Source organism: Equus asinus, chromosome 6, assembly GCF_041296235.1.
Source record: "Equus asinus isolate D_3611 breed Donkey chromosome 6, EquAss-T2T_v2, whole genome shotgun sequence".
Classification (NCBI taxonomy): domain Eukaryota; kingdom Metazoa; phylum Chordata; class Mammalia; order Perissodactyla; family Equidae; genus Equus; species Equus asinus.
Window position 1 is genome coordinate 94,546,763 of NC_091795.1, and position 12,396 is coordinate 94,559,158.

At 57.0% G+C, this 12,396-nt stretch overlaps 1 protein-coding gene across 1 annotated transcript in view; it reads right to left on the bottom strand.

The window, feature by feature from the left end:
- Positions 1–4,787: 4,787 nt before the first annotated feature.
- Positions 4,788–12,396, bottom strand: part of RRM2 (ribonucleotide reductase regulatory subunit M2) — a 35,306-nt gene continuing 27,697 nt past the window's right edge. The window contains exon 12 of the transcript XR_006528800.2: positions 4,788–4,806. The gene's annotated coding sequence lies outside the window, so the exon portion shown is untranslated. The remainder of the gene's footprint in view (positions 4,807–12,396) is intronic.

Sequence of the window (12,396 nt, forward strand, 5' to 3'; positions counted from 1 at the left end):
TCTGGAAAGGGTGACCCTTTGGGAAGGGTTTCTTCCTCGCTTCGCCCCCAGGCTATTGTGGGACATGCTTTCGTTGGGGACACAGAGCTGGATGAGCCTTGGTCCCCACCTGCCAAGGAGCTCATAGAGGGCTGGGTCTGCAAGGAGGCAGCTCGCAGACAGGCGATGCCCTCTGCAGACGTCAGCGCTGCAGCAGGGCCACCGTGAGGGCATCTGGAACACAGCTTTCCCCAAGTGCCACGGTCTTAGCCGGCCCCAGCAGCCATCATAAAACGCCACAGATGGGGGTTTAAACAGCAGACATTTATTTCTCACAGTTCCGGAGGCTGGAAGTCCAACATTGCGGTTCTGATAGGGTTTGGTTTCCGGTGAGAGCTGTCTTCCCGGCTTGCAGACAGCTGGCCACCTTCTCTCTGTGTCCTCACAAACCTCCCTCCTCCCACAGGGGGGCACTTGGGGGGCCTCCCTCATTTCCCTCCTACCTAAGGGGGGCCTCCATCACCTCCCTCCTACCTAAGGGGGGCCTCCATCACCTCCCTCCTCCCACAGAGGGGCCTCCATCACCTCCCTCCTCCCACAGCAGGGCACTCAGAGGTCCTCCGTTGTCTCCCTCCTGGCTCTCTTTCTCTGCCTGAGGCATGAGAGCCAACTCTGGGTGAGGCTCCAAGGTGCCCCAGAGGCCTGAGCCTAGGGGTGGTGAGCAGGGCTGCTCCTATCCACTGAGGGGCCTGCCCTGGGGGAGGAGGCGTAGGTGGGGGCTTCAGAGTGGAGAGCTGGAGCTGGGCCTCCCCTTGCACCTGCCCACGCTGCTCCCCGGCGACTTGCTGAGCCCGGGCATTAGATTTTCAGTAGCAAGAGCAGGTCAGCATTAGCCACTATCGTGCATGTTGGGGGTGGGGGCTGTGGTGGGGGAGGAAGGGGACCGAGAAAAGGGGAACAAAATCAAGGAAGGAGATGAAAGGAGAGAGAGAAGAGAGAGGAGAAAGAACACGAACCATAGGCAGCACCTCTAGATGCTTCTGTGACCCAGGCCGTCCAGGGAGCCCCCGCTGCCCCAAAGGGGAGGGGCTGCTGCTGTCGCTGTCCGGTTCTGCAGACGAGGAAACTGAGCATAGACAGTCTCAGTCACTTGACTCAGGACTTAACAGCAGCAAGTAGCACAGCAGGGCTTGAAGCAGCCAGCGGCCATGCCAGCGAGTGCCATGAGGAGGAGGGAGACAGCAGGATGGGGGGACCAGAGGGGCAGGCAAGGGAGAGGGGCAAGGAGACTCAGTCCTTCATTCACCAGGCGTTTCCCGAATGAAACCTGCCAGGCACTACGGGAGGCCCGTCGCCAGGGCCCAGGCTTGGTTTCACGCTGTGCTGTCGCCATGTTGAAATTCTTGATAACAGTTTCGAGCAAGGGTCCCCACATTTTATTTCACAAACTATGTCTCCAGCGCTGAGTGCAATAATGAAGTGCACACCCCAAGCCCCTCTCTTTCAGGGGATCATAGTCTAGAGGCCTTGTCAGAAGGAAGAGGGGAAGGGGCCTGAGCAAGCACAGGAAGTGAGCGTCTGCTGGAGACACAGGGCGGACTGGGGAAGGGCCTGGACTGTCCTTTAGAGCCAGAGAGGCATAACTCAATTCTTTTTACAATTTCATTACTGGGAAAAATCTATCAGCCCCAGGAGCATTCTGCTCACAAAATTGAGCTAAAAACAAAAGGGCATTCACTGTGCCTTCCCCGAGCTCTGAGCTGAGCCGGATTCCCATAAATCTTTGATAAGTAGAGAATGGTGAGCCTCGCTCAGCCTTGTCGTCGCAGCCTGCCCCGGGTCCTCCAGCTGGAGATGGTGAAAGGGAGAGGGAAGCAGCACGGAGGAGGGCCGCATGGCGCCAGCACAGTGCTGCCCTCACCTCCATCACCCCCTTAGCCCTCCCCAGAATGGCGTGAGGGAGGGATAAGCACTCCCTGTTTAGAGAAACTGTGAGTAACTTGTCTGGTGTCATGTGGCCAGTGAGGGGTTGGGTCAAGACCCAACCTAGGTTTGTCTGACTCCCAAACCCATGCCCTGTGAACTCGCCACGTCCCCCCCACTCGGTATATTCATGTGAAAACACATTTAGCTAAATTCACGCTAAAATCCCTCAAAGGAGCCGTGGTACCTCTCATCTTTGGGCCTTGGCCAATGGGGGTGCCTCAGCCTGGAGAAGCATCCCCCTGCACTCCCCACCAGGTTTTCTTCCCAAGTCTTTAGACATCCCTGAAGCGGACCTTTCTCCTGAGCCCTCCCAGACCCCGGCCCCCGGGGCGCAGGTGCCCCCACAGCCGGCTCCCTGTGCTCTCCTTTCCTCCTAACGCCACAAGACCGGGTTTCTGTCCAGACAGCGTCTGACACACAGCTGACACTCAATATTTCTTATTGAAAAACTATTTGAGGGATGTTGGCCCTGGGGAAGTGTCCGTGACTGTTCCTTTCTCTGCCCAGCTGACAGGCTGACCTGCTCTGTCCCTCATGAAAGGAGAATGTCATCCAGGGACGTCTCCAGTCCCTGGTCCTGACCCAACGCCCAGGACAGCTCCTCTGCGACTCCCCGAATCATAACTTCACTAAAGCCCTTTCAGCTTTGCAGGTCACCTTGAGAGCCTTGGCGCCCACTGGACGGCACACCCCGCCAGCGCCTGCCTCTTTCACGCTCAGGCCTCTGTTTATGAGCAAGTGCAGGAAGGCCAGGAGAGGCCTTGGCTAGACTGGAGGCGAGACTCTGGAGGCCCGACGGCTGTCAGGAGACGGGACGGAGCAGACGGACCACGGCTTCTCGGTGCAGAGTTGCCCGCACGGCTGGCCCCTCTCCCGCTTCGGTGCCTCTTCCCCGTGACTGCGTGAAGGTCGTTACTGGGGGGCTGTTTTTCCCTTTCCCGAACTCTATTCCATATTGTCTCATTTAGTCCCTTCAACAGCCCCGGGGAGGGATAGGACAAAGGTCACCTGGGAGGACGCTGGGTCAGGCTGCACAGAAGCAGCAGAGCGGGTATGGGTTGATGCCAGGCGGCCCCGCAGCAGACTCGCTGCCTGGGGTCTGCGCGGGCCCTGCCACCCATCAAAAGAGTCTCCACCTGTGTCTGCTCAGGGTGGTGGGGCCTCTAGATGACCTCTTTTCGCCTGATGAGGCCTGGCCCCGGATCTCCGAGCTGCCTGCAGCCCCGAGGTGCTGGCCCCTGCCTAGGGGACTCTTTAGCAGAGGCTACCTTTCCTGGCCCCTCCTTTGCACTGGTTTTTTAGAACAACCCTCCTTCTGGCGTCTGACTTCTAATCAGGCGTTCATCTCCTGTGCTGTTAAGGGGCTGTGGCTGGGAGGGAGCAGTCTCTGCTCTCTCTGCTGCTCGGAGGCAGGTGGGAGCCTCAGGATTTCTTCCAGGAGGAAGGCTGTTGGAGCGAAGGAGCAGGGAGGGGACAGAGAGAAACCCAGGCCTCACATGACCCACCTGGCAGCCGGGGCCTGTGTCTGTCCCCATTACAGGCCCAAAATGACTGCAGCCACCAAGGGCAGCCGAGCCAATGAGCGAGGCAGGCATCTCCTTGGCATCAACCTCTCTCTCTCCCTCACTCCCTCTCTCTCTCACACACACACTCACACTAGACAGGAAAACAAGACTGACTACACAGCCAATCCAGCTCCCCCTTCCAGCATCAGTGACTCATCCTGAAACCCCCTGGTTCCAGCGCCCACAGTCTGGGCTGGGGGCCGCCTAGTTCCCCCACCTGTGGAGATCCAAGCCAGCGAAGGGATTATTCAGCAATCTGGCCCAGAGACCCCTTCTCAGGAGAGAGGATATTTGTTTCCATGATAAGCAAGCCAATTCCCACATCATGATATATTTATGTTCTGTGTCTCCAGCCACCTGCTCAGACTCAAAAACAAATTCCAGGTTCCAGCCAAGGAGGAAATGTGACAGTTAATTGGGGAAATTGCAAATAGGTCATTCTAGAAGGTGGAAAGAGTGACAAGGGTTCCTGGCAGGCACAGGAGCTCACAGCTGGGGAGTCTGGGGGTTTCCTTAGAGCCGGGGAGCCTGCAGAGAAAGGCAGCTGGCATCCCTTCCCTCCGGAAAGTTCGGCTAAGCCCGGGTCTCAGGGCGCTCCCCTGAGCTGGCCTTCGTGGCAGGAGCCAGGGTGGAGCTCCCTGTCAGAGTAGGGAAGAGCTGGACAGAGCCTCAGGGCAGGGCTGGGGCCGCTCCTCTGGTCTGGCTCGCTTGGGTACCAGAATTTGAATTACAGTTAGCAGGTGGGACCCCCTCAGTCTCTGTAAACTGGATGTCAGCCAAGGCCTCCTGGGACTCAGGAGCTGGGACAAACTGCCTCCCGTCTCCCTACCTCCTCGTTCACAGCCTCTCCAGGACTCCTTCAGATCCCCGGGGCTGCATCCTCCCGGGCCTCAGCTTTTGGGCTCCTGCTTCCACCCTCAGAAATCCAGGTGTGAAACTCAGCTGTCCTTCGAGCTCAGAAAGCTTGAACTTCAAGTTCATTCACACAGAGCGTTCAGGAGCTGGTGGACGTCCAGGGGACTATGAAAGGGAAGCTGGCACTGGGGCCGTGCCAGCCCACTTAAAAGCAGCAGCAGGCCCCGCCAGTGTCAGAATGCCCTCTCCTGGGAGCACCCTGGCCTCCACCCACAGCCCAGAGCCCACAGCCGGGCCCACCCCCATCACACTGGCCTTTTCATCTTTTACTGTCTGTGCTGCAAAAACCAGAACTCGTCTCCTGCAGAGCGTTTCTCAGTCTTCTCTGCTGAGGCCTCCGCGTCATGTATGAGGGCACTTCCTGGAACAAAGACAGTCACCTTCTTAGGAACAGTTCTGGACCCAGTAGCTAATCTAATACATCTTCCCTCTTTTTGGACATCTATAATTATACTCAAAAAGGGTGCTTCGGGGGCTGGCCCAGCGGTGCAGAGGTTAAGTTCGCACGTTCTGCTTTAGCGGCCTAGGGTCTGCTGGTTCGGATCCTGGGTGTGGATCTATCCACTGCTTCTCAAGCCGTGCTGTGGCAGGCGTCCCACATATAAACTGGAGGAAGATGGGAGTGGACGTGAGCTCAGGGCCAGTCTTCCTCAGCGAAAAGAGGAGGATTGGCAGCAGATGTTAGCTCAGGGCTAATCTTCCTCAGAAAAAAAAAAAGTGTGCTTCAACTCGAGAATTTATAAAGAGAAGTGAGGCACTGGGGCCTGGAAGGCTGAGTGCTGACTAATGAATGAAGTTGCGGCCTGTGTGGAGCGCCTGCTTTGCGCCTGCGCTGGGCCTGGTGCTGGGAGCTCTTGCCTAAGGAGCCCAGGTGCAGTTGCACACGTCAGCTACTGGGGAAAGGTGGGATTGAAGGATGGAAGAGGTGGGCGAGTGGGTAGAAGGAAGGGGACAAGAGGAGAGAAGGGAGCAGGGAATGGATAAACAGGAAACGGGCTGGAAGGTGAACCCCCGGGCCAGCTCAGAGGTCACCGACCTTTATAGTTGTTTGAAGGGGGGTGGGGTATAGTTGTTGAGAGTGGTGTGGGGACCCACTCTGACGCCCAGAGTTGGTGCGAAGATTATTTTAAACCAAAGACATTTGAGATTCAACAGGTACCCAAGGAAGCCTTTCGGGAGCTTCCCTTATCTGATTCAAGGCAGACACTTCTGGCAATGAAACTGCCATAAACGCCTCCCCAGGAGGTTCCACCGGGAAGGAAAGGAGAAGACCATCTGCATAAACACCACCACCACGGTCTGAGCTCCCGGTTGTCCCCTGAAAGCCCATAGTCCTTCCTAAAGAAACCCAGTGTTCTTCCTGCCCTTCCCTTTTCCCTATGAATCTAGGTGTGTAAACCCCTACGTCTACTTGTTGAGCCATTTCTTTCGTGCACTTCATATGCATATAAACTGTATCTTTTTCTCCTTTATCCTTTCTCCTGTTAATCTGTCCATGGTCAGTTAAATTTGCAGGCCCCAAATGCTGAACCCAAATGCATAGAGGAAGAGTTTTCCTTCTGACAGTTTGCTGTGTTGCTTTGAGACATGTCTCTGAGAAAGCCCTGGGGACAGTTCCTCCGGGCAAGCAGGCACGTTGACTAACGGGTTTATTAACCACGCAGAGGCAGCAGGCCGCCACGGCCTGGCGTGGGAAGAGAGCTGGAAACAGCCATGATCATCTTCGATTTAGAAAACGGGAATGGGCAGGCCATAAACACTTGCCATGAGGAACTCCAGCTGGGAAACTGTGATCCAAGTACACGGCTTCCAGGGCTGGGGGCGCTGCTCCTGATCCCACATCTCGCACCTCCGTCCAGGCTCACCTGACAGCCAGACAACCCGCCTCCTCTCACCCTGGCCAGCACGGCCAATCCCCACCCCCCATAACCCACAACCCACGCCCTGGTCTGGGGACCCTGTCCCTGGGCTGTTACCAAAGCAAGAGCAGGTCCACTTCCTGGCGAGTTAAAATCAGACTCTGGACCAGAAGCAGTTGTCACACAAAGTAAACTGACTTGAGCAAATAGAAGCCCACACGGAATCATTTGCAAAGTCATGGTGTCCGTCCGCAAACACGGGAAAGCAGGGGTCTTTTATTTCGGATGGGGAACGAGTATCACAAAGGGAGAGGTGGGCATTCGCTTGTGCAGGCTCAACTGCACCACAGGCTTCCACGTCCACTGCAGGTTCTGGTCACAAGGCGTGAGCTCCTCCTGGAGAGATCTTAGCACTAAAACGAGGCCAAGGCCACAGGCGTTGCCCTTATGGTGGGGCTTGTCTGTTCAGGGTGGTTGGTGACTGCTTCCCAAACAGTTAAATGCTTCCGAACCCACCCTCGGGTCCCTCCGGGCGGTTAGTGACAGGGTCACAGGTCTCAGCTCCATCGGGAGAACTTTGGCTGCAGCCACTTCCCCCATGAGAACTGGCCTACCCTATCACGCTCCCCAAGCCTTCCACCCAGGCTCTTGGCTTCCGTGCTGCCTCCACTTCCTGCTGGCCCGGGGAGGAGAGCGGAGAGGGGCAGAGCTAGGAGGCAGGAAAGCCGAGGGAAGAGGACCTTCACGTTGGTGTGTTTTGTGTCGGCACCCAGCAGGGCTATGCACTGCCCGTGGGTGTAGAAGACCAGCAAGGCAGGACCTCGGCCTTCGCGCCCCTGATGCACCCGTGCACCGCCCCCCAAACACAGACCCACCCAGACCCACACCCACGGCCCCCAGGCCAGGAGGGTGCTCCGCCTTCAGGGGAATTCCAGACCCTGCCCTTCCCCATCTTGCCACCAGCTGTGTCAGGCCTGCTCAAGGGCACTGCTGGCATTTACCACCTGGGTCTGGGTAGGGAGGAGGGTGTGTCAGCCCCCTGCGGCCTCAGGGCCAGAAGGTGTCTCGGGCTGAGCAGAGAAGTCCAGGAGCAGGGACCTGCCCGGAGAAGACTCTTCCCAAGTCCATCTAGGGGGTCCATTCCAAGTCCAGTCACTCATTTCTCCTACGTCCATTCTTTTATCTGACAATCATTTCCTGAGCACTTACTGTGGGGCAGTGCTGTGCTAGACCCAGGGAGGCCCAGTGGAGATGGGCACAGGGGAGGGACCTCCCCATAATCAAGTCCACGGCAGGGGAGATGCTCCAGGGGAGGCCAAACACAAGGCCGGAGAGCTGGGGACTTCCCAGAGGAGGTGGCGTCTGAGCCCCATCTTGAAACAGGCTGGGACAGGCCCCTTTGGCAGGTGTCAAAGTGTGCACCACAGAGAATTTTACAGAATCCAGCCAAAGGAGGCATAGGCTCACGTTCCTGTTCTTAAGGAATTTGACATCATGCCGACATCAGCCCCACACAGTGCGGGGCAGTCCCTGCGCAGGCACACCCATTCCCTACAGGCTGAGTCGCCCTCTCCCACGCCCCCAGCCCTCACAGGACATAAAGCTTCCCCGGGGGGAGAGTATGCACAAACTGGCACCCTCTTAACCAGGTTCACATGGGGGGGGCGCTTGGAGCATTGCAGGGTGCGGGGCACACACCCCATCAGGGTTCAGTGGGAAGCACACATGGGCAAGGCACTGTCCCAGCCCTGGGGCCTCTGCATGGCTGGAGGGGGCAGTGGACAGGCTGGGGCTCCAGAGTCCACCGAGTGAGCCTTGGTCCCCAGCACCATCTAGCAGGCCTTGGCTTCTTCAGCTGTAAAATGGGATCATAATTATCTACCTCCTGGGGGAGTTTGGAAGATTAAAGGAGACCCTGGACGCCAAATACCTTGCCTGCCGCCTCACTGTGCGCGGTGAGCAGCTGTCGTGTCCCTGACCCACCCCGACCCGGAAAGGGAGGCACCGTTTAGTTACACTGGCATCTGGGGAGGTTACAGAGCCTGTTAGGAGCCAGTTGGCTGACAGGTTGCAGGTTATCAGGAGGCTGGGGTGGGGGCAGTTGGGCTGAGGAGAAGGGGCTCTGACAGGCCCCTGCTGCCCAGCTCCCACAGCATCTCTCCTGGACAGGCTGCCCCGGCTCCAGGCCTTGCTGCCCTTGGGGCTCTGCAAGGCCTGGTTAATTTAGAGGAGTAATTTTAATCAATTAGATGAAGTGTAAAATAACTGTTCTGCTCAGCTCGGAAATGGGGCTTGTCGTCTTTAAGGCTTTATTGAAAAGGTATTAAGATGGAATTGTGTGCTCCCGGCAGGTGGGCAGTGGGGAGGGGCTGTGGGGGGAGGCTGGGCCTGGAGACAGCACCACTGAGCAGGGCTCCATCTGCTCCACGCGGCCCCCACCACACTCAGCTGAACCCGGGGTGGACAGACCTCCAGACACCCCATGATGCCCAGCAAACTGCCACCAGCTGCTGTATTCCCGCTGACTGCTGGAAGGGCTTCTTCACGCGGAGCCCAAATCCGCCCCCACCCCCCGCCCCACCCAGCAGCACAGGAATGAGACACGACGTGGAGTCCGAACACGTGCACACGGCACATGGCTCCAACTAAACCCTTACTGGAGAAGGTCAAATGCATCTTTCCAGGTCTCTTTGGGGAAGAAGTCCCCCTGATTTCTTCACCGTTCCTCACGGGTCGTGTTTTCTGCTCCTTCTCCACCCCGTCGCCCCAGAGAGGATTCTAGTCATGATAACATGAGCACCTGGCAGCTTGGTGCCGTTTACAGAGTTTGTTTAATGCCATTATTTCATTTAGCATTCCAATATTTACCTCCCTCGTGCCCAGAATGAGGAGCTGGTCCCCTGCATCGTGTTGGCACCCCCAGTTAGCTTCACACGCCTTTCTTCCTGCACGGAGCAGAGTCCTGGGGCAGTCACTTCGGGGGCCCACTAATTGGGAGGTCCCACGTTTGGTCTCTGCCCTGCTCCCAGCCGGAAATTTCATCCCACGGGATTCGGCGAAGGTGCCCACTGAGAAACTTAGATGCCGGATCTCCAACACGTCCTGCAGAGTGTGGAGATGAGGAAAACTAACGAGTGCAGTGGGTTGCCCTCTGAGTGGACGGGATGCAAAGCCTCTCATTCTAGGAGCAGCCAAAGGATAAAGGAATAAATGGAGGAAGCTTACTCTCTCCGCCGTGGCAGCCCGAGGCAGCCTGTCCCCATGTGACTGACTGAAAAATCTGAGGCTGGCTTAGCAGCTTCACACCCAGGTGCACCGCCAGGGACCAGAGGACTGGCTGTGGGGCCAGCTTCAAAGAGGAGCGGCCTCGCAGCGCCCTGGGCTCCCACAGCAGAACTGGGCACCTCCAGGGCCAGCACCTCTGGCCAAACCCACGTCTGTCTCCCAATGCCCTGCATTTGGAAGCAGCCCTGAGAGTTCTCTCTCCTCCATCCAGGGATGGTGTCCAAAATATTTAACGACTGTCATGGTCCAAGAACTGACCAGTACGGGTGGATGCCAGCCTGCCAGCCTTGCCAGTGAACGCTGGCTGAACTTGAGCCCCCATTCTCTCGTTTCAGCCACACGCGAATGGATTTATCCCCACCTCACCTGCTGGCACATGTGGACTTTACAGTGTGACTCTGAGCTATCAAATAATAATGATGTTGCTAAAAGTAACTGAGACTTACGAAGTGCCAGTCCTGGTTCTGAGCCTATTAACGAGTTTAATCCCCATAACACACCTATGAAGTGGGTGTGGTCATGATCTCTACTGAGAAACCAGGAAACCAGAGATGGAAGCGATTGTCACACACACCTGCTGAGGGGGGGGAGCCCAGATGCAGACTCAGCTCAGACTCTAACACCCTCTACCCCTCTTTGAAAGAAAAAGATGGAATGTGCTCGCTGGGCTCCAGTCAAAAAACATAGAAAAAGCACATACTCCGTTTAGAAACACTTCTGTCCAAATAGCCACACAGACACGCACACGCATGAGCACACACATACACACTTTGGTCATGGGGGAAAGGAACTTACATGGACCCTACTTTCGTGATGCTGAAGCAACGCCAACGAGCATTTCTCACCCACTGGGTGTCACCACTCGGCACTATCACCCATTTAGTTAGGAAATGGTGACTCAGAGAGGTTGAGGAACGTCCCCAACATCACCGAGCTAAGAGGCCAAGCTGGGATTTGAACTGCCCCCTCTCTGGAAGCCCACAAGGTGCTTGCATTAGAACGAGAAACTTTCCTCTGATCCAGGCTGGAAACGGAGCGGGAGCACGGCGCAGAGGGGCGGCCAGGGAGCAGGGTTTGCACTGGCCACAGGAGCGCTCTCTGCAGGCCCTTCCGCACCATCTGCTCAGACCCACAGCTCCCACCTGTCATTCCGTGAAGAATGGGCTCCATCTGCTTGCTCTGCACAGCCTCAGCGTGCAGCCTCAGGGAATGGAGCCCCCAGGGGTGGGTGGCTTGCCCAAGGTCATGGAGCCCAAGGAGAGCCCTCCGGAGCCCTCCCTGTCCCGGCTGGGCCTCTGCTCCTGCCTGCCGATGCGGCTCCTTTCTCCCGTTTCTTCTCCCAACTCTGTGCCCCCCTGGCTCCCCGGGGAACAGGCTGACATTCACCACGATTAGCTCGCTTCCCCCTCTCCCCGCAGCCAAGAGCTAATTGTCCTGATTTCCTTCCAAGAACGGTCTCTCTGAATAGCCTTCGCAGGCACAATTAGGCAGGTTCAGCCTGGCTTTCACACTCCAGCTCTGAAGAAATCAAATCAGCGAGGGAGGAAGCGGAGCCTCTGGGAGGTTCTCTGAGAGCTCCTTTGTGCGGGAACAAAGCACACGCATAATTACCTGCTGAGCTGATGAGCACTGGACTCTGGGGCCCTGCCTGCGGGGGGGTGTGTGGGGGGGCCATGGGGCACCCCCCCACCAAGACCTCATCTCTCGCCCACTGAAGGCTGAGCCGGCTGCACCTGTCTCCTGGCACATGCTGTGGGGTGGAGATATCCTGCAGTCCCCTCCCTTGTCAGGCCTGGCCAGCTGCAACCACAAGACATTAGCCACTACCTAGAGAACCCCAGTCATGAGACGCTGGTGGAGCCCTGAGAGCAGCAAGTCCAATCGCCTCATTGTGAAGATAGAGTGGAGTGCCTGAGGCCAGAGAGGGGAGATACCCTGCCCAAGGTCACACAGCAAGTTCAGGCAGAGCCCCAACCAGAATCCAAGTCTTCCTGCAGGTACTCTGGCCTCATGCTGACCATACAGTTAGTTTAAGATACATGGGCATCTTGGCCAGAAAAAAGCAGGGGCTTCCAGGCAAATAAAGAAAACGGTTTTTCCCGACTATACTGGTGCATGCATCAAGTTGTCTACAGGCTGAGGAATCGGTTGCCAGTAGCTTTCCTGGGGATGGAGAGGTTTCCTTTATCTCCAAGTGGAGAAACCGAGGCCCAGAAGGAACCGGTCCAACTCACACAGCCAATAAATGGCAGAGCTGGACTCATTACACAGCCCCTGATTCCTGGGCCAGAGCTCACGACTGACGTCAATTACCCCCAGCCCCCAAAATGCTCTATATGCAACCCTACTGAGGCAGCATCCCCATCGACTCAGGGCGCCCAGGCCACGACACGGCAGCTCTGGACCATTCCATGAACCAACAACTTTGTAGGGCCTCACAGCCCGAGAGGGGCCCGTCCAAGTGAGGGATCCGTCTGTAATCGAGCTCCTCCCCTCTGAGCTCTGTGCACCCCGGCAAGTCCCTCACCTCTTGGCAGCTCTGTCCCTCTTCTGTAAAATGGAGATGCTGCCCACCTCCTAGGGCTGGGGAAGGGTCTGGTCCAGGCTGCCGTGTGGCTCACATGCAGTGAAGGTGATGCATGTGTATGTTTGAGAAGTGCCCCCTTCTACACCGCCCAGCAGCCATAAAGGCTCTGAGCAGTCCTGCGGGAAGGCAGCCTGCTGAACTGCTTCAGTCCACCCACCCCCAGGCCTCCTCTTCCTTCTGGAGCTGTTTTTTTGTGGTCGCACTGTTACAATCCAGCTTT